The sequence below is a fragment of the Strix aluco genome, chromosome 4 (genome assembly GCF_031877795.1).
Source record: "Strix aluco isolate bStrAlu1 chromosome 4, bStrAlu1.hap1, whole genome shotgun sequence".
Lineage (NCBI taxonomy): Eukaryota > Metazoa > Chordata > Aves > Strigiformes > Strigidae > Strix > Strix aluco.
In genome coordinates, this window is record NC_133934.1 from 99073371 (window position 1) to 99095716 (window position 22346).

Sequence of the window (22346 nt, forward strand, 5' to 3'; positions counted from 1 at the left end):
GTATAAGCAAGTGAAAGTTTCTTTCATTTTGAATCAAAGGTTATTTACTGGGCTCAGCCTCACACAGTTTCAGGAAGTGGGGATGGGAACCTCAGGACTGCAGCCCATGTATCACTGTTTCTCCATGCTTAACTGAATCACATGTTTGTATTACACGTCACTACTCTGCAGAATTCAGACTTGTAACACCTCCCTTTCCTATCAGAGCCCTGTGAAAACGGGATGACAACCTTCTTAAGTCAAGATAAAAGGAGAACAGAACAAGAAGCTTTAGCACAATCTATTTTCCCTTAATAGTTCTCTTCTGCACCATTTCACAGCCAGCTGTCCCCAGCCATCAAGAGATAACTGCATCAGAGCTCCACGTCTCTGGCTGATGTTTCAGGAGGAAAACAGTTCCAAGTCACTGTCTTATACATGTGGCCTAAGGCTAATATTTTTTCTTTGTTTGTATAAACTGAGGAAGATTTCAACCATGCAGTGTCAAACTGTGTCCTGCTTCAGTAATAACTAACTGCTTTGATTTACTCAGCCTGGAAGAACTCACTACACTATCATGACCTGTTTTATTATTGTGGTTTACAATTTGTGGTTGGTTCTCTAATGCTAGGAATCAATTTTTGTACAAAAAAGCTCTAGCCAATGAATCACTTAAATATTTTGTTTTCTTCAGATAAGCACACATTTTGAGAGACAGAGGTAATTCAAAACAAGTCAAACACGGTATATCTATAGCTGGCTTCTGTCTCTGTCCTCCTCTATCCACCAAGGAGGTACAGTATACTTCCATACCTTTTCCTTCTAGAAACATCAGATGTACTATTTATTAAATTCCTTTGAAATTAATAAAGTTAGAGTTGTTGCTAAAGAATTTCCATTACAGAGGGGAAAAAAACTCACTATTTTTCCACAGAAGCAGTAAATAAAAATATTAATTTTCACAGATCAGTCCCTGCAAACACAAGCCCTATTGAACAAACTTTTATTTTACGTAACAGAACCTTGTCAAGTAAATAAATTTAAATTTCAGAATAGGGTTATAAGCTGGAAACAGAACTGAAATGTAAAAAGTGTTTGAAATCAAAATGGGAAAATCTGCGTACTTAAAGAAGTTCTCAGCATTTAAGTTTCAGATAAAAAAACACACAGGGTTTGCTTCACACCATAAAGATTCACTTTCACAACTTAAAAGAATTTACAACAGCAGCGTATTGTCAAGAGCTACCATAATTTCTGCAGGTCTGATCCTGCCTCCCACTGAAACTGGAAGTTGGAAAATCAGTTGGAAATTTCCAAGTCCCAACCCTTTGTAAAATATGAAACTGGAAGAGAAGAAAGTAGTAATAAAGCCATTACATTATTTAAGCTGCTTCAGAGTGAAATTTAAGAGAAAATAACACTACAGAAATCTCCTAGAAACAGAAGTTTTAAAAATTTAGCAGTATTCAATAGCTTAATTACATAAGTATACATTAATGGTAGCAGAGTACCTTAAAAGCCAGGGGGTGAGGTGCGGGGGGGTGAGTGTGAAGGGAGAGGGACAGGAGTTACAACCACCCCACCCTACAGGCTAATTCTCTTAATGAGAAACATTTACTTGTTTCATGGATGTCCATTTCCATTACCTTTTCCATCTAGTAATTATTCCTAGTTAGTGACCTGTTTGCTCAGAGCAGCATTCTGCTGCTAGGTAAGATGCTTTACTAAAACCAGTTATTTTGCTTCCCCTCTGAAATAAATAAATAAATAAAAGATCAAGAAATAGGACCCCTCACTTTAAGGGGTTTAATCCCCCCTTCCATCTTTTCACACGATCATTTGAGAAATCAAGAGAGTTAGTATTAAACGTACACATAAAACACCATTTCAGCATTCCCATTTTGAGTCCTCTCCTGCCTGGCACTTTTTCTGTCACTGGCTTTTCAAGAAGCAACAACTTTCTTTCAAAACTCAGTCTCCACTCATGAAATGGTAAATGGGACATCAGAATATCTGGGAACCACTGGAATACAGTAATTAGTACCTATCATCTGACCTGCCTAACTAATGCAACAGCTGTTCATAACATTTGCTGTTCAAAACCTCTCATGGCACTCGCGAGAGACCGCCACTGAACCCTTCCATCCTTCTCCCAAGACTGAGAATACTGGTTTGCTCTTACATTAACTAGAATCTTAAATCCGTAAGATTAGCTATGAACCTAAAAAAGTTTTTGCCAGCTAGAAAGAGCTATGTACAAGCAGTATGTTGCTGCATCAGCTGGTTTAATGGTTCTTAAGCAGACACATCTGCATCCCAGTTCCAGGTTTCCACAGACCTACTCTATCACAGCTGTAGAGAATACGCTATTTGAAACTAAAAGAAACGAGAGCACTATCCTAGAAAATTTATACTGCACAGGGACAGGTATTCAAGTATTTAATTCTTTAGCACTGCTAGAAGTGCAGGGATGTCCCTATTAGCATGTCAGGACAGAAACTGACAGTAATGAGGCCTTCAAAAGGCTCTTCAGAAGTCAATTTAGCCTTGTCAGATTTACTGAATGAGGTATAATTGCAAACACTGTGAACACAAGAAGTTGAATGTGATCCAGAATAGCTATAGAAACTACAACATCAGGGGAAAAAAGCAAAGACATTTGGATTGAAAGGATGCAAGGACTAAAATTACAGGGGAAGGGAGCAGAACAGCCCTATCTTAGTTGAAGTGTTTTATCTTAACATCTCACTCTCCCTCGTCAAACTCAACAGCATGAAGCATAACATACAGTACTGACAGACAGACTGGTTAAAGCAGCATCCCAATGGTTTACAAATGCTCAAAGATTACTGGACAATACCATGGGAATAGTAAGGCCTCTTGGTTTTAATTATATTTTAAAGGGACATCTGATTCAGTTGTATTTTATGTGCTGAGTTAGGCCAGACCATTCCCAGATTAACAGGTTTGAATACGTCCAGCAAGACTGTAAGGAAATAACTAGGACCCGATTACTTTAAAGCAAATAACTGAATCACATCAATTTCTCTTAAGGAGAGATGAAATGCATCATCAGCCAAGTGATGTTTCACAGCTACATTATGCATGCACATCATGCATTTAAAGAGTGATCTAAAAAAGGGGCAGAAACTTTTTCACGCTTCCGTGTTTGTCAAATTGTCCAGATGTAAGAACTATTAGTTTCATCTTAAAGAGACCTTGCAGAAAGGTCATCTGTACAGTCATAAAAGACCCTGAAGCTACATAGCTTTGTTTCCTACCCATGTAACACAGACATCAGCATCATACTTCCATAAAAACCCAGGAAAAGGGATGCTATCTGATACAATACTTTTGCTTAAGAAAGAAGCAGTTCTTTACTTATATCTCAACATGAGATACTCACAAGTATTAGAATGTGACAGGAAAACTAATAACACCATACGTTCTCCGCAACTCGCCTTATACTGCCAATCAGAAACAACATTTCTCCCGAGATGGATGATGCATATATTATACAGCTTTTACAATAAATTTATTAAGTTAATTCATTGCAATAAATATAAAAATGAAGATTTGAGACCATCTATAATGTTGATACTAAGTGTTCAATCAATGGCAAATAAAGAACAATAGTCCGAGGAAATAAATCATGCATTTCACATAAATCTGGCAGGGATAAATGCCTAAGATATCATCTTTACAATGGGACATAACCCACCATCTTTGAGAGGCTTCAGTGACTGAGCTGGAACACTTATTTGGGTTGTGAGCTGCCATTCTGTGGCTGAGAACGCTGAGCAGCTTGCTACATCTCCTTTATGTAATGGGCTGTTGCGCCCCTTAGCTTCCTCTGAATGCATATCCTAGTATATATGACCAATTCATCAAGGGGAGTCTATGCAAAATACTGTTCTATCTTTTGGACAAAAAGCACATTTGAAGTAACTATTAAGGTTGTTACCTTAACAGCTACTGATTAGGAAAACCCTCCTGTAATACCCCAGCCTTGTGAATTTCACTTTGTTCCTGTTTTGATTATTTACACACAACATTTTTATTTTACTTTTAATAAATGCATAACTTTTATCTGAATTTAAATTGGTTTGTTCAGGATTTGTACCAGCACCAAACAAGGGCTGCAGTGCAGAGAGAGCACAGACTATGGTTAGAATCTTGGAAGCTCTACAGCTTAAATCAGGTACTGCTGCCAGCTTCCTCCTCCCATTCCCCTGTCTTTCACTACGTCCCATGCTGTGGCTTTCACAGTCACAGAAAGAACCAGACTGCAAAGTGAGCAGGCTGAAAAGGAACACAGGAAAAGAAAAATACTTTTCAGTTGAATCAGTTCCTGACCTGGGTCAGTATACAACCTCACAAACTGCAGTGCTATCAGAGAGAGAATAGCAACTCCCTTAACAGCCACCAAAATGTTAAAAGGTAAGAGCAAAGACTTATGCTGAAGAACTTGCTTTGCAGACTCCTTTCAAACCTGTGGTTTTTGGGTTTTGGGGGTGGTTTTTTTGTTTGTTTGTTTTTGCTTTGTTTTCACTCTGACACATCCCCCAGTACATCATTGAGCTAATTCCTTGTCTTTCATGACCTGGACTGTGTCAGTCTCCCATTACACTGGATAAGAGCTAACTAAATACAAATTCAACCTCAATTTGCTGGACAGTATTCTGTGACCTATGCTACAGGAGAGGTGAGACTACATAAAGATTGGGTTTCTTCTAATCCTATGTTTTCTAAGTCCTGGTTCACACTATGGCCTTCCTGTTGATTTAATATTTGGTTCAAACTATTTTAAGACAGAAAAAGTAAAGATAACCAAAATTCTGCAGCTTGAGAAAGAAGCCATGAAATTGTCAAAAAGTAAACCACAGTAATTCACTTACATGAAGGAAACAGACCCTACTGACTAGTTTAGAACAGTTTCTTGAACTGCGCTTCCTATTATACTTTTCAAGCTAGTACATTTGACTTGAACTGTATCTTAAAGCATTTAAATCATTTAAATATTTCACCCAATGACTTTATCTGAAATTATGACAGATTAATATATGAGAGTAAAAAGGGGGACTACTTATTTCAGCAAATAGTCAAGTTTGGAGCCATCATCAAGAACATTCTAAAAGAAGTCAATTCCTTTGTTTTTATAAATGCAATTGCTGAATAACCCTTACTGCCTTAGGATCCTGTCTACTTTCCAATTCACCCATCAATATAAACAACAACGTGCTATCATTAAAATAAATAGTATGTGATTTTTGTTCAGGCTTAACATCTAATTTATCTTTTACTGCTGGATTAGCCAGAAACTGTTCTCCTTAACCAGAGCACTGACAATAGAGCATTAAAGTACACCTTCCCACGGCAGCTCTGCCAGTTAGGACTTAGTTGTAACCATTACAAACAATGACAAAATGAAATAGATAATTAAAGCCCTATAACCATCAGAACAATAAGCACCACTGGATATACTATTAAACTCACCCAAATCATTACAGCTAAAGACAGTGTAAACAATTCAGTATGTATATATATCAGTGCTGTGGCAAGTTCTCTTGGTCATTGCTAGGGATAGTGCTATTCAGACAGGAATATAAAAACATGGCTTTATGAAGCTGCTTAAGATACTGTGTTTCACATATGCAGAAAGAGGATTCACTACATGCATTTGATTACAAATTGGGGTAAGAAGATAAAGCATGTTAATCTGGAAAATCAAATTAAAATACAATAATCCAGCCTGATTCACACTTGGTCCCCCAAATCCTAACACACAATACATGAGTACAATAAGCTTTCCAAAAATTCTACATAAGTATCTGTCATCTATTGCAGATCAATTATTTTAACATTACCAAACAAGGTTATTATTTCAACATTTTGTTTATAAAGCAAGTCACTTTCCAGAAAGCTGAAAATAAAACAAAGCTAAGAAACAGACCTGCCCTATGTTCAAGTTTCCTGAGATACGTCCTCCTCTTTCCATCTGGAAGTCTTTCCTAAACATAAGCTGAAGACATGGAATACTTGCATGAGGTTTCCCACAAAATTTGTTACTCAGGTGAGACTATGAGACTGAACAACATAGCAGGATCCTGAGAAACACCTGCACAGTGTGTGCACTGATTTAGAACTGCAAACACACACACACTTCAGGACTTGCAATGCATGCACTTTCATACATATTTGTCTGGAAATCCCATGTAAAAATGCAGGAATTCTGCTTAAGATTCCTTGGACGACTCCTCAACACCACAAAAATCTCACTCAACTACTCCTTCACTGAGAAAGATAAAGAGCTATCAGAGTTGCATATACATCTCTCAATTGAGCAAATAAACAAGGATTCAAAAGTCCATGGCCTGGAACGACATGAGCTAGTTCAAGTAGCTGGAGTAGGAACAAAATTATATTTAGCTGAGATACTTTTCCCTGCCCCTGCTTGTAGCTGTTGGAGAAAAATGAGTATCTACTTAAAGTTCCTGTAATTCCTTAGCCTTCCACATACGCAGTGCAGACCATTTTTTGTGCTGAACAATTCTCAGAAGAGGTCGTATCTCAAGAGATTAGAAAATGCATGGTATTATAGGTAGGGTTTTGCAGGGGGGTAACTTTGTTTTTATATAAGATTTTCCATGAACAAAAAAGAAATCCTAATGCCCCGTACTAAAGATATTTAGATTTTTTTAATAGTTGATTTTTAAAATCAGAATTTCATACTGTACCTACCACCACTCAGATTAAGATCACTGAAGGCTTTCTTTTGCCAATATAGTATACTAATCAGTTGGCTTTAATAGGAATCCCAGCCTTTTACTAATTCATTCTACCATCCTAAGAAGCTCAGCCTTAATTTTAGAAATTATACAGCAAATTCATAGTGAATTCTTAGTATATAAACGTCGAACTTTAAAAGTGAACACAGCATACTGTACAACACTACACAAATTGCAGTTGTATAGCCCCAAACTGCAGTAAGTTCTCTTGCCATTGTCGTTTAACCTGTTTGTATTTATTCTTCTGTAAAGAATACATAATGAAAGGGTTTAAAAACATAAGAAGCAGCTGCATCTTGAAAGCTTAAACAAATATTACCAGCAGAGATCCTGTGAAATACATAATACAGATGAGACACAGCCAAGAGTGATTATCATGTGGCTGATCCTGCAGAGTTAAAGAAATACAGCAATGCATGAGTAGGAAATTATTGAATTTTATTATTGCATTATAAGAAACAATGCTAATCTGTAGATTAAGGTTACAGATTAGATAAGATATCTTTCTGATGAACGATTTAACATTATGGGACCACAGATCTAGTATCATCACAGATGGAGGTTTGGGATAACAGGATTTAGGGCCTGGGGTTTTGTTTTTTAGTGTTTATATATAATATATGAGAGTAAATAGCTCTGAAATTACAGTCAAATAGAAATCAGAATAGCAGTACCTTACAGAATAAGCACCTCTCAGTCTTCAAAAGGAGATTTTCCAGAGAGTATGTCAGAGTACACTGAATAACCAAGCATTTGGGTGAAGCAGTGGTGCGGTATTCTTGGGACTAGGAATTACTGCTGGGAAAATGTAAACTTCTGTTCTCCTGGAGTGCGTCAAAACATTTATATGACTAAGAGGTCAAAGTTTCCCAGAACAATAAATAGAAATGTCTTATCTAAAAAAAACACCCCACCTAACAAGTGTGTGGTTACCCCTGTTAGCATTCCTCTGGAACACTAATAACCAAGTTCAAACACAATCCAACAGCAGGTTGGGCACAAACAACCGACCAACTGCATAACAACTTTAACAACGTTCTGAACGAATGCAGAGACTGCATATCAGATATAAAATAAATTAAGACTTGGTTGAACTGGATATGGTAGTATCCACCTAATTTTATAGAATGGTAGTACTGTCAGCAGGATACACTGGCTGCAGATAGAACTATAGCTCTTTTCTCTATTTCTGTCCCCACTTGCCTGGCTTCTGCTTTCTGACACCTGTCCTGGTTTTGGCTGGGATAGAGTTAATTTTTATTCTTAGTAGCTAGAATAGTGCTGGATTCGGTATGGGATGTGGTATGAGAACAATGCTGACAAGACACTGATGTTTTCAGTTGTTGTTAAGAGATCAAGGTCTCTCCAACTCCCCACGTCCTGCTCAGGGGCAGGAGTACAAGAAGCTGTGAGGGAGAAGAGCCAGAGCACCAGACCCAAATTAGCCAATGAAATATTCCATATCATGTAATGTCATGCTCAGTGTAAATATATAAAGGAGGGGTGACTGAGAAGGAGGGGGTTATCTCACTGCCGGGATTGCAATTGTGCGATCTTGGGAACTAGCCGGGAATCAGCTGGGTATCAGTCGGTGGGTGGTGAGCAATCACATTATGCATTATCCATTTGTACTTTCTATTATTGCTATTGTCTTATTTTATTACAATTATTAAACTGGTTTTATCTCAACCTACAAGTCTCCCTTTACCCTTCCAATCTATCCTGTATCCCCCAGGTGGGGAAGGGTGAGCAAATGGCTGCATGGTGTTTGTCTGCCAGATGGGTTTAAACCATGACATACCTCACCAACTTCCTTGGACAGTGCATTTCAAACAACTAACACACTGAACCTGGAAGAAAACAACATTGAATTCTTTAGAAGCTATCAATGCCATTATCAGCTGTACATCAAGCACTTACTGGTACAACACAAAAGATAGGGGGAAGACAACAAAGTCTTTTTAGAACACTCACTGCATTTCAGAGCAACAAAACAATCCCAAAGGTACACAGGTGGAAAGGAATAACACACATTATGTCACTCAGCATTTGCTTTCAAAGAACATGCAATTTTTTGAGATATGTCCATAAGAATCACCTGTTACTGATCAAATATTATGACCTCTTCCAGATTCTAGACCTTACTAACACAGGGATTACATGTATTGATACACATCAGTTTAGTAAATCAATCTCCTTTTACCTGCCTCAGTCTGCTTGTCCAATTTGTTATGGTCAACATCAAAGGGAATGTGAGCTAATTCATTGCTTCTACTGTTTGTTCTTTCCATACCATATTATAGTGGTGAAGAAAATCCTGCAGATCCTCACGGTACTTGAAATATCCAGAAATAGTACCTCAATGCCTTGCTTAATCACATTTTGGATGTTCTGCAGCCATCATCGTTTCCAGTGAGTGATTTTCTTTGTGGTGCCTTTTAATTTACACATGCTACTCCCTTAATCCAGACTGAATTTCAATAAAGTAAGTATGAATACCATTAGCTAAAATACCACATCTATGAAAGTGTGCCCCAGAGGTTCTGAGCCTAACTTTCCCATGGCTGAGGATACTGCACTTAAAGATCTGGCCAGACCGTGGATGTGTGCAGAGCAGGTGCACAGCTGCACCCTTCTTGTGATGGAGGCTGCACACCGTACTGTGCACAGCTTGCACAGTATGGCATCAGCTGTCCCCTGAGACTTCCTGTCATTGGTAACTCAAAGATCCTGTTTCATTTGCTTTAAAAAAATGAAACAAAGCACTAGCCAACATCTCAGGTAATAAGGAAATAGCATTCCTTGTGGAAAGGTAATCCTGCAGTCATCTACCTTTATGATTCAATGTATCTTGTAACATATCTTTTGGTACTCAGTACCCAGTAAGATAAAACTAATTTCTATACAAGTTTCAGCCACATCAGTGTCAAAGAATGAACCTGAAAAATTAGACAAGAACTCTGAGTTTTATACTAGAAACATAAGGGGTAGACTGCCCACTTTTTTTCTTTACAGTACTAATTACCCCTTATGCAAGCTTATACTCACTTAGCAACTTGGTGGTAACTGCCGTTGTTTCAAGAACATTGATAACTAGATTATGAAACTACTGGTTCAGTAAAAATAACATCTTAAAATAAAGGACATGTCAGTCAAGTTATTACTATTCTAGGAAATTCTATGTGTACTCTGAGTCAGATTGCTTTGACAGATAAAGCACATAGTCAAGACATAGCCTGACAAAGTTGCATGTGCATGTATTATATTAAGTTTCCAGAATTTACTGAATATCAATTCCATTCAGTTCTTGAGATACTTGTATTATGCTCAAAATGAAACAAAATCCATCCTTTAAAAACATTTCTATACTTATGAAAAATAATTTTAAAAGCAGCCCTCAAATTGATGTATTCCTGTTATGGTTTAAGAGAAATTGTCTGCTTAGGCAGCACTCTAAGGCCCAAAGAATTTGCATTTCTTTTATTCTATTTTCTATACACATACAGATGTTTGACAAACTGTGTTATTAACATGTCACACTATCAGAGATAAAGCATTTTATGAAAAAGAGAAAATTAAGTCACCATATTACCCATTTTTTATCTGCACTCTTTTGCAAGAAATTCTGCGAGACAGCTTGTAACAAAGAGGAACTAGGTCTAAAGCTAACTTTAAAACATATGAGGATGGATGTGTTGAAAGAGAGATCGATTTGTATTCCTCACTCCTGTGATGTTCACTGAAGCCTCAACACATGGACAATACATTCTTTTATACATATATATGATAGTGTTTATGGAGAACACTGTGTAAAAAGGGGGGAAGAAGCTGTAAATTCTCTATTGAGATTAACATGCAAAAGAGAATGAAGCATGAACAACAGTAAAGACAAAAAGCTCTCCTAGAGGGAAGGAGTAATATGCTTTAACAGATGAAAAGGAAGACAGAGCACAACTAGCTGCAGCAGAAATTTACAGCTGAATCCCAAATGCTTAAGAGAATGCAACACAGCTGTTTCCAATGATCCATCCCCACAAACATGTCCTAATGACTACTCATACACAGCCAAAAATATAGATCTGCAAGGCTGTTCTAATACTCATTGTTTCTTTGCTATTCTGTGCATTTCTTAATTTTCCAAATGGTTTTAAAACCAGGCTGTGTAGCCAAAAACCCAAACCATTTTTCAGGAACAATTTCTCTGCCCTTCTGCTATGTGACTCCTTGTACAGAGCTGACAAGCAAGTGCTAGGACTGCTTTAATCAAGTATTACACAAGTCTGCTGAATGATACCTTTTGATCTCCCAATAGACACTCATTAACAAAGCATGGAGTTTGCAAAAGCCAACAGAAACAGCAAACATCCAATTGGGCTGGAGGCAAAGCATGCAGGGAGAATAAGAAATAGGAATTCTGCACTTCAAATGATTTCTCCTGAGCAGGGAATGAAGCCAAGCGATAGGATATCAAATTTTCACGGAAATGGCATAGCGGAAGCCTGGGTTTACAGCTGCAGCAGGATTCTAGAAACAAAGGAAAAGAGAAAAACAAAGCAATACAAAACAAAACAAGAATATGGTCCAATAGAGCAGATGAAGTATTGCGAATTAAAGATCTTGACTGTAAGATGGAAAAGTCAGAAGACTGGACTGCCTAAAAAGAACAAGGAAGGTAAAAGGGGATGGAATAATCACGTGAGGTTAACAGAGAATCAGCAACATTGCTAGTCTGCGTTAGGAATGGAAGAGGTTGGTACAAGCAATGGTTGACAAAGGAAGAATAGTGTTATGTTTTACCTGTTTAAAAAACCCAGTAGATTCTTGCATAGAGCTGGACAGCTGGAAATTGAGTTAAGCAGAAATAGCAGCAAGTTGACAATGGACTGTTGCTGGTGAGTATTCATATTCAGAAAGGAAGCATGCAAAATTAAAACTAGAATTAACTTGAAGTGAAGGAACTATATTCAGTGACTGAAATTTCTCCAAGAAGGTGTTGTAGCCTAAGAGAATCAGAGACAAGCAGCTGACAGAAAACAGTAGATACGGCAAGAAGCAATACCAATGGCTGCAGAAAGACTTCAATTAACTAACCATAAAGAAAAAGGAGTATTTTTAAAGCAGAAGTAATAAACAGAAACCTTGCCAAAGCTTCCACAAATAAGAAGGCTAAAAAGCTGTCCACAACAGGCTTGTTTTAAAATAGAAACTACTTACAGAAAAAGGGCATTTCAAACATTTTCTCCAGCCTTTCAAGGAATTTTAGATATGCAGAAAGGGGAAAGACATCATGAAACCAAGTTGATTCCCCTAAATGATGTAGGCTTTTTTAAAAGGAGAGAAGAGCAAATGGAAAGAATAAAATTTGAACAGGTCCACAGTAAGCAGAGAGGTGAGAACAGTCTTTACAAAATCCATTAAGAAAGTGACCAACACTGAGCTGAAACAGTCTGAAATAATAGGTAATGGGTAAGTGCTTACAACAGGAAAAATAGAACTGTAGAAAGTCACAAATACAAGCAACCCTTATGGTATTTTTCTCCACTTCATGAAATTTTGAGACCAAAGCAATCGTATACCTCTTTGAGACTGTGCTATCTAAATGAATGGCTAACACAATTCTTGACAATAATTCTACTGTTTAGACTGCTCCTCTGAATAATTCTAGCAGACTGCCTGAATGACACCACTGTCTCACTACAGACTATTTCTTTGAATACATTATTTAGTAAGTAAAGGCTGGACCAGAGGATCTTTCAAGGTCCCTTCCAACGCAGGCTGTTCTGCCATTCTATGATTCGTCTAGCGTAAGGACTGAAATATGACTAAACAAACAAAAAGCCTTTTTTGTCATATATAAAAGGCACTTAGAGTCTTCAATGAAGTCTATGTTATATCTCATCACCTGGATCACAAAAACCCCACTACCACTGGAAGTTAGAGTGCTTTAGTCCTTGCAGTATCTCAGTATGGATGGAAAGACCTATCTTGCAAAATAACATCATGCTCCAATACACTATTAGCGTTAAGTCTGTATTCTACCAGCTCGTACAGTTGCACACATTGACTCTTACCATTCTGCTCTTGCCCTCCTGATCTCTCCCCTGGCCAAGAAAAAAAGCTATTTGACATCAGCACAAAAATGTTTAAATTAGGCTACATCAGTTTCTAGCTAGAAAACAAACCTCACCTTTGGTTAAAATTGATACATATTGCTTTATACAATCTGCTACAAACACAGATCAATACTTAAAGAAGTTGGAAAGCTTGCCTACCTTTTTTCTGGGGGTGGGGGGGACGACACACACGGACGGACAGGCGGACGGGCCGCAGGGGAAGACACTACAGGAAAACTTTTTTTAAAATTTAAGTTTACAAAAAAAAAATTAGATTTGATTTGAGAGTCCAACTGAATAAAACATGAATACCTCATGGCTTTATCAGTCAACACACAGGGTGGTCTATCAGTTTTGAATCTTTCAAATGCCATGGTACAAACCACCCCTTTTTCCAATTCCTGACAAATTTCAAAGCATCTCTCCAAGTCTCTTCCAATTTTATGTTCTCCACAGTTAAGGACGACTTCTGTTCTTCTGCTTTCCAACTACACTGGGTAAGCAACCAGCATTCCCTCAGATGGTAGGGCTGAAGAATGGTTTGTGTGTATTTGTATGCTAAATTTATGTGGGCTAAACTTAAGAAAGCTATTCTTAAAAGAAACTGACATCTGAATACAAAAATAAAATGGAACACAAATTATTCCAGAACTTTTAAAAAAGTTCTTTACCTAGCTCTTGTTTTCTTTTTAAGTAAACTCAAAAAATTTCAGCTGCCAAAAATCTTATCAGTACTTTAGATATTCCTGGACACATGAACTTTAGGAATCTGTCATTAATGCAAGTGAACAAACATAATGACTGGAGGTTGAAAGCTTTTGTTTATTTAAGATTTCAATTTTCACCTCACTCAGAAAAAACATACTTTGTGTAAATGCTTTAAATGCTTTGTGCAAAAGCTTCTCTTGCTAGAAGAGAATACTCTTTTAACACTTCTGTTCTCTTCCAAGTCATTGATCCAGTCACAGAAAACTGTTCTTGCCATTACTACTGTGTTCCAAAGAGTGAGAAGAGGCAGAGATTTAAGAAAACTAGCACAGCAGGGGCTGATATCGTATTATTCATGAAAAGCATTTACTAGTTATTTCATCCAGCAAGAAGTTTATGTTGCAGCTTCCCTTCCAGCTGAGCCTGTCCTCTGAAGATATGTCAGAGTAGACAATATGAAGGACAATTAGAAGCTTAAAGCAATTTTTCAATAGCCATCTAGATTTAGGGGATAAAACTGTCTAAAACGTCACTGACTGATGCATATGTTCCACAATATTATAAAGCTATCTCAGTCCCACCCCCTAAAAATTTCACCTAAATGAAATTTTCTTCAAAGTACTAATGCTAAGAGAATTTGAGCTGCAGTATGGTTTTAACTCCATCATTCCCTGAGGCTACCAAAAGTTACTGTGTGCTACTAAGCTCTACTGAACACAGCAGAAGAACAGCTGATAGGGTGTACCAGACTTTCTCTATGAAGTTGTTCCAGCCAAACAGTTACTAGAGATTGTTTTAACTTGGACAAATGATTAGGCTCCTCCCTGATACAAGGCCAACAAAACTCTGCATAGTTTATATTCTCTCAGCCTCCCCACCCTTCATATGTTGTTTTTCCATCTTGTTAGGATATGCATAATCAGACTACCCAAACCAAGTTACATGAAAATCTTAATGTTAGTAGGCTGGAGGAAGAACACTGCCTGCTTTAAATGCAGAACAGTTGTTTGCAATAGCATATATACATGCATACTCGAGATCATGAGCTTGGTTTTTATTGCTGCCATCTGAAATGCTCAGATGTATTGGTGAGGGAGAACTGGACAGAATTAGTTCAAAATTCCCTCCCTACTGTATTTTATAGGTGGCATGCTACTTGATTGGTATCTGAGCTCCTGCGGCAGCAGTTTGGATAAAGTGGGGAATACAGGCAAATCACAGAAGATCAGGCATCAGGTTCTGATCTGTTCTTTTCCTATTTAACTTGCTTTAAAAAAAATTATTTAAAGTCACAAACAGAAAATATTTAGAGATCAGGACTGCATCATTCATCATCTTCTTTGTCAAGGCAACAATAAAATCTACCTAATGATAGAGAAACTTGATGGAATATTCTAATCAGCTTAGCAATTCCTTTGTTAAGTACTCCTTATGTGCTGCTCTGCACTGAAAATTATTTGATAGGACAGTCTTCAAAGCTCAGAAGTATGATGAAAACTTACAGAATTTGACTCCTACAGCTTGGAAGACTATAAAAGGATAAGATTTTAATCTGATGTTTATCTACTAAGAGTCTGTAATATACCAACCACTGGTCAGGCAGAAGTTTTGGATTTCTTCACAAGCTGTTACAACTAAGAGCAGAGTTACACAGCAATTGACAGAAATGCTTTCTGAAGTGTAACAGCAAGGGAACAATCCACATGTTTTCTAGCCAGTATGATTCAAGTTCAACAACCCATAATGCAGTGAGTCTGGGTATTATAAATACAACTCTCCAGAATCAGGAAAACTAAGAAAACTGTTCAAAATGAATTCTACCTCAAAGCAAAACACACCAGTTTTAACTATCATGGTAGAATGAGAATGCTTTCCACCAAAGCTAGCAATTAGGGGATACTCAAGCAGGTCTTATGTGCATGGTTGCTGTACTTCAACTTGAAGAAATAGTTGCCATGCAGTACTGTTTAGTATATCCTTACTTCTAGTTCTGCATTTTTATCATCTATAAGACAGCACCAAGCCCTGCCAAAAGTCTCACTTGAACAAAGAATGAACAAACTGCTTCCAAAGACAGCATGACAAACAGACACCATGACAGCATTCAAACACTTTAACCTGGCATTAAACTTGATGCAAGCATCTGCCATGTTCTGGGCAAAACACTGCAGTGAAATATGCTGTACTCACTGAAGGAAGCTACTGACAGCTCTTGAGGAATACAAACCTACCCAACACAAGTAATTCCAACGAATGGATAAAGCACCACAGAGACACCATCCTCTTCTGAACCTGGAGGTGGGAAAGGGAGCCTGCAACCTCACAACTCTGTGTAAGCCTTCACAGTAATTTTTGGATGCCTCCACAGAAAGGCTACAAATTCCAACTAAGAATAACATCATCAAGCTTCCTTTATGATGAATGTGGACACACAGTTTCCAGTGTACAATTTCCAACATACAGCTTTGCAACCAGCTTGCTTTATGAACAAAAACTTACTGCATCAATACAGGCTTCACATTTATGAATATTAGACCTATCCCTTTTAATTACTGCAAAATTACATCTGACTAAAACAGATCTGATCTTCCCATCAAATTTTCCATGATTTTGTTTAGTTGATGTTTTTGCCTTTCTTATTTTTCCAAGATAATCTCATTTTGGGTTTTGGAAATCTTTCCAATAAGTCCATGTGTGCTTGAAGTGGATGGAGAAGCAATTCCAAAAGCTCAATTCTGAACAAAACTGAAGGCAACATTGGTAACACAAGTTCCCTGGAACAACACTTCATTTTATAAAACTGGAAGTGATGCACAATAGTGAAAGGGCTCAAACAAATAAATTTCTGACAATCATTGATTAAGACTAAACTGTGATACATGAAACCTTTGCTTGTGTTTTACTTTGTTTGTTTCAAAGATTTGCTTGTGGTTTTTGTTTCCCAACGACTCTAACTGTTTCCCTAGACCTCTTTTGTCTGTTTAGATCTCCCGAAGTAAATCACTGATAGCAGACTCAGAGATTTCAATGGACACTCGGGCAACTCCTAGAATGGGCAAACGAAGATAAGGGGGACTCGAACAAAAGGACACAGAGATCCTATTATAGGGAGGATGATCTTGCTAATTTAGGAAGCCAACACCTAGACTTTACTTTACAGTGCATGCTCTGGAAAGAAGGTCAACTACTGTGAAAAAGACTACTTACTTCTTCCCTCCACCACCGAAGACCCCCACTCTATTTTTACTACGCATGCTCAGACTATGTAAATGAATTTCTGGAACTTATTATCATAAGACACCCCTTTCCAGGAAATCTAATGAATATGTATGATTTGTTTGTATGTAAACTGATATCCCTTGCTAGTTCTTGGGAGCCCTTATGGTGGAGAATCCCCAGGGCAACCCCAGCGCTGCTAATAAAGAATACCTGCTTAACAGTTATATTGGATTCTGACTGTTGAGTCAATTGCTTTGTTTCAATAGTTAACTGTGAAGCTTTATCTGCTACAACTGTATTCTAAAAAAAAAAAAAAAAAAAAGGAAAGAGGAAAAGAGCTAAACATCAGATACATAACTGCACACCTTCAGCTTGAAATTTAGAAAATATTTCCTGCATGCAAATTAGATCAAGTAGTGTGTTGGGAGGAAGCACAGGAACACACATACATTCTTTCTCCACTTTCAGAAAAAAACACCAAACAAAAAGCACACTAATCTTAGACTAGATGCTTTCAAATACGCAATTCTGTAGCTCTGCTATAACAGGATTCCCTCCTACACAAAATTATTGTGAAAAAGGACTGGTTACATTAAGCTGAACAACTCAGAGTCACGAGGGATCAGAACATCAACATATATTAAGGGTGTTATTCTGAATACGATCAATAAATACAGCCTACCTGCCGAAGTAGTTAATAATTTCCCCTTTTGTATTTCAATAAATACAAAAAAAATCAATAATGAAGAACAGAAGGTTAATCTGGCCCCCACCCAAAAGCCACCAGTTTTTCACTTCTGTGATTTGATCACTGGCAAAGTTTTTCAAAGACCCTTAACATGACTTCAGATTTTTAAATTCCTTTCATAAATGGAATTTGGCATTTATTAGTATTAAGAGCAAGTGATATTTGGACTTCTAAAACTCCTTCTGGAAACCATGGAGATAAAATGTCAGAAATACCTAACAAAGACAAAACATGTTCTGATAAAGAAGGCAAAAGACACTTGGTTAAGAACTGTATTCAGTATCACAATCACTTATAGGTGAAGGTGATTATATTTTGACAGTTTAATATGAGCACTGCACCTAAAGCATCAACACTGTGGCAAATCCACTGAGCCGTGATGCATCAGGAAAGCTGTTTTTGAGACAAGCATTACCCTTGAGGTGCTGCCAGTCTTCCAAGCCTCAACATGAGATATGTCTGAGCACAGCCAGTTACAATCAACCAGCACTACTGGAAACAACTGCTTCGTTTCAACAAGCCCTGAGGCTAGCAGCTAAGAGTAGGTGGAAACTTCGTACATATGTACACGTTTATGTTTACTTAGACACACACAGTACACAACATGAATGTAACCACGTTAAGCAACAATTCAAAAGAGTATCAGTGCTCTCCTTTACCCAACTTAACAGTCAGTTCAGCGTAGAGAATATATGTCATTGAATACCCAGCAAGAAGAGCTGGACATTCATTTGCCCTAGAGCTACCCAAATGATTAATCCTTCACCTTAAAGAAGCCATTACCAAGATGAGGCAGTGATGGTTATTAACTTTACCCTTGGAAGAAGTGGAAGGAAGAGAAGCCTGTTTGGTTTTTTTCCTGTTCTGTCTTTTGAAAAAAAGGATTTGCATTTCACTACAAAACACAGTACAAAGCTTATGTTGTTATTGTTAAAACACAAAAAACTCAGCTAACACCTGAAACTAAAGCAACATGCATGGTTAGAGGCTCATGGTAGAGAAGACGAAGTCTGAAACATCTCTTGGACTTTATTTTTTATTTCTCTTAGAAATTGTCTTAAAAGATCAATGTTGTAACACATCTTAGTTCACAGAAAGGCTAATGATAATATTATGCCTCTGCATACATAAATTTCTATTTCCTTATTTTTAAAATAATAAAATTTAAATAACTCAAATTAAGCAGAAACTTCTGTTGAGTTTTTAAGTAGCTATTTCAGAAGGAAAAGTAAAGGCAGAGTAAGCATCAGAGAATTCCTCCAAGCTCCTATGATGGTTCATCAAGGTTAAAAGAAACCCTAGTAAAGACAAGGTAGGGATGCTGAAGAGACCTATTTGCTTCAGTCCTATTGTTTTTACAAGGGATTTTAACTCCACTCGGACTGACTTCTGAAGCAATGCTAATAAGGGGAAAATTTATCCATCCATGAAAGGCCATAATCATTCTTCCATATTTGATGATGTAAATGTGTTTTCCAAATGAGAATTTATGTTATGCAGAAATTGACTTTATATTAATACTGACAGTCACTAAGCATGGGCTTTTGTTTGCTAGCATTTAATGACATTTTTAAATTTGGTATCATCACTGGATATAACTTTGCTAAGCAACAAATATGAGCACCAGCCTAACACACACTTGGTGGTAAAGAAAAATAGAGTAATCTGCCATGTACACAATTCCAAGAAGGCACTATCTTATTCAGAAGTAGAACAGATAAGCATTGGAATGATCAAATAATCTTTTTCTAAATTAATAAAGCAAAGCAAAGAAAGCAGAATAAGCCTATTCCACCTCCCAACATTGAAAGTTTGAACGCCAAGACATATGTATTGAAAAGGACTCAGTCCTTGACCCTTTTTAATATTTGCCACAGCCTTCTGACTCACTTTAAGGAATCCTCACACATGCCCTTAAATTTCACTGAAGAGCTTATGTATTTCAGCAGGTTTCCTGGAAAGCTTCTTCAGTGAATGAAGTATTTCCCCAGATGAGGAAAGCTGATTTTTCAAGATTGAACCACAGCTCCAATTATCAACTAAGTATTATACAGATGGTGTGCTGTACACACCCAGAAAATTGTTTCCCAGATTTTCTAATCTGAAAATACAAACGAAAAACTTGAAATGCAGAAACAAGATACAGCATGTATGAAATAACATATAAAGGCTGACAACCCTTGTGTATATTTACTTGCTTTCTGGTGGCAAAACAATTACTGTATGAAGACTGAATAAAAAAAAGGATTTAGTATGATTACATTTTACACAGGTATATGCCAACACATTTACATCTAAGCATATTGAAAGGTATCCAGCAGTAGAATAGGAAAAAAAAAAAATCAACAGCTTAACAGAAAACAGTACGTTACTGACTTTTTCCTTCCTCTGTGCTGAAGCTACTCTAAAAAAAAAGTCTATGTAATAATGTATTAAAAAAATAATCTATCTGAAGTAAATACAAGTGATCTCTCTGAGCATCTTCTTATCCTAAATGCAAAGCCAGTCACCTTTAATACCACTCCTGACACACTTCCACAGGTTCTTCCCAAAGGTCTCCAATGACAAACTATATAAATTTTCATAGTTATACCAATGACTTGTTATTCTTACTGTTAAAAAAACCCCACAAAAACGTTTTCCTCATAGCATCTTCATCACTGTATTTTATTTTTTTACAACTGTAATGTTAGTCTTAATAGTTCCATACCAGTAAAAGTCAGCTGAAATTATTAATGTTTCTCACAGCCAGAGATTCTTGCTCACACATTTGCACCAGCTCAGCTGCATGAGCCATGGTAAAAAGCTTCAGTGAGCTGCTATAGTGAGCTCACTATACAGACACATGAACATCAGTGTAGGCACCAGGAAGGCAGTCAGAGGCATCAGTCCACAGAAGTCCAGGAATAAACATGAAGTTGCCATTAAATCGGAACCTAACTACGTATGTGTGGAAACCACAAAATGCTACATCAATTTAACTCCGCCCACCCTAACAAACTGTATGACTGACTTAGTCAACACTAATGCAAAATATGCACAAAATCTGTGTAGGTCAGGTCTCTGAGTAACTGGAAACAAAATCAGCCAGACTCTGAACAGTGAGAAGGTTTTAGAAGGATCAGTAGCCAATTGAAGAAAGTCTCCAATGTGTCTGTACTTTGGCACTGAAAAAGCCAATAAAGAAGGAATAGTACATTTATTTTCTACATTTTCTGCACTGCAGAGTCCTGCCCATTAAATTCTGGAATAGTTTCTCCATTAGCCATCAGGAAGTTATCAGGTATTTTCAGATAAAATACAAAAGTGTTGAGGCAGAGAACTAGTGATGGCAGCCACACTTTTTATACTGATGATTAGTATTCAAGACACTCATCCGAGACATAGGAATACTTAACATCTGATTTCTCTGAGGGATAGAATATGGTCTTTATGTCAAAGCCACCATCTGCAACAGGCAGCCCTTGTCTTAGGTACAGGTACCAGAAATATTTCCCCTAATTTATGCCCAGATGTTCAGCCTGCTGTGCCAGTCTGGGTCCACAGGGCTAGGGAAAGCACCGCAGCTGGCCTGCAGTTGTCTTCAAATGGCTGTCCAGCTCAGAGCTTGCAGAAGACTGGACCACCATTTCACATGCATGTTCTTCTGGGCTGACTGAATCTCTCATGCCAGTCATGTTCTATTTTACATAAACAATTAAACATTCATTGGAGAGTCTGACATTTAAGTGGGTCAGACAGTGAATACCCTGTGTCTGACCATGAACACTGAAGTATCATTCTCACTCCTTAATACAACATTTAAACAGGCGGGAAATGCCCCCCCAAATATGCAGTAATTCCTCAAATACACACTATGGGGAGGTGATTACAACATTCTCCTGGAAAAATCAGCAGAAAATGTTTACTCTGTTTTCTCACGTCCTGAGAAAGAACCATGAGAATCCTCTGCACTATTATGTCCTGAAAATGGGATGTTTTCTTCAACAAGAAAATACAGAAAATAAATTGGGAGATTGTCACTTCAGTACAGTAGTGAAACTCAAATGGAAAATGAAAACACATTAGGAGAAAACTGAATTCTTTTGATATGAAGTTCCTTATCACTGCTTTCTAGTTTTCAGTTCAGCTACCATGCTGAAAACTCAGTTGCACTTAACCTGCCCTGGAACGCCACATGACATTAAGGCCAATTTCTAGCAGTCATGTCAAAGGAGCAAGAGATATAAGTCATTCCTGGGTAATATTCTATTCCACGAGCAGCCAGCATGGAAGCAACAACAAATGCGTATTTGGAAAAGAGTTTCACGGCACCATTGGCTCTACAGGGAAAAAACAGAATACAAAAGCTTATGTTGGAAGTGTAACCGAGTGGCGGTGGTAGATATCTGCTGAAGTAAGTGTGCTGTAAGAGCACAAACGAGGATATTCACAGAACTATTTAAACTAGTAAGCCAAACCTCTGTGTCTCTGTATACTTAGAAACAGAAGTAAAAAAATCCCAAACACCTACTGTGGTTAACTGCAAATAGCAGTCTTTTGAAAAAAATCCGTGACGTGGCCAATAAGGTTAGATTTTAAAGGAGGAAGAAAAACCCAACACGCTCTCCCCCTGCACATACATTTTTATATATTATTTCTAATGATTTCTTTGCATTTCCTTTTGGCTCTTCTGGCACCATTCTTGATAGATTGTATTTCTGCATAAAAGCCATCCAAAAAAAGACCCTGAAGTGACAATATGTTAATTTAATTTGGAAATGGCAAAGAAAGAACACTATTAAAGTTGTA

At 37.5% G+C, this 22346-nt stretch overlaps 1 protein-coding gene and 1 long non-coding RNA gene across 4 annotated transcripts in view; one reads left to right on the forward strand and one right to left on the reverse strand.

The window, feature by feature from the left end:
• The window catches only part of STXBP6 (syntaxin binding protein 6), a 128441-nt gene that overhangs the window by 57532 nt on the left and 48563 nt on the right, over positions 1-22346 (reverse strand). The gene's annotated exons all lie outside the window — the stretch shown is intronic.
• LOC141922403 (uncharacterized) lies at positions 4268-17031 on the forward strand. Its single transcript, XR_012622974.1, has 3 exons — positions 4268-4419; positions 9071-9179; positions 16749-17031. It is a non-coding gene; the product is annotated as an uncharacterized LOC141922403 (long non-coding RNA).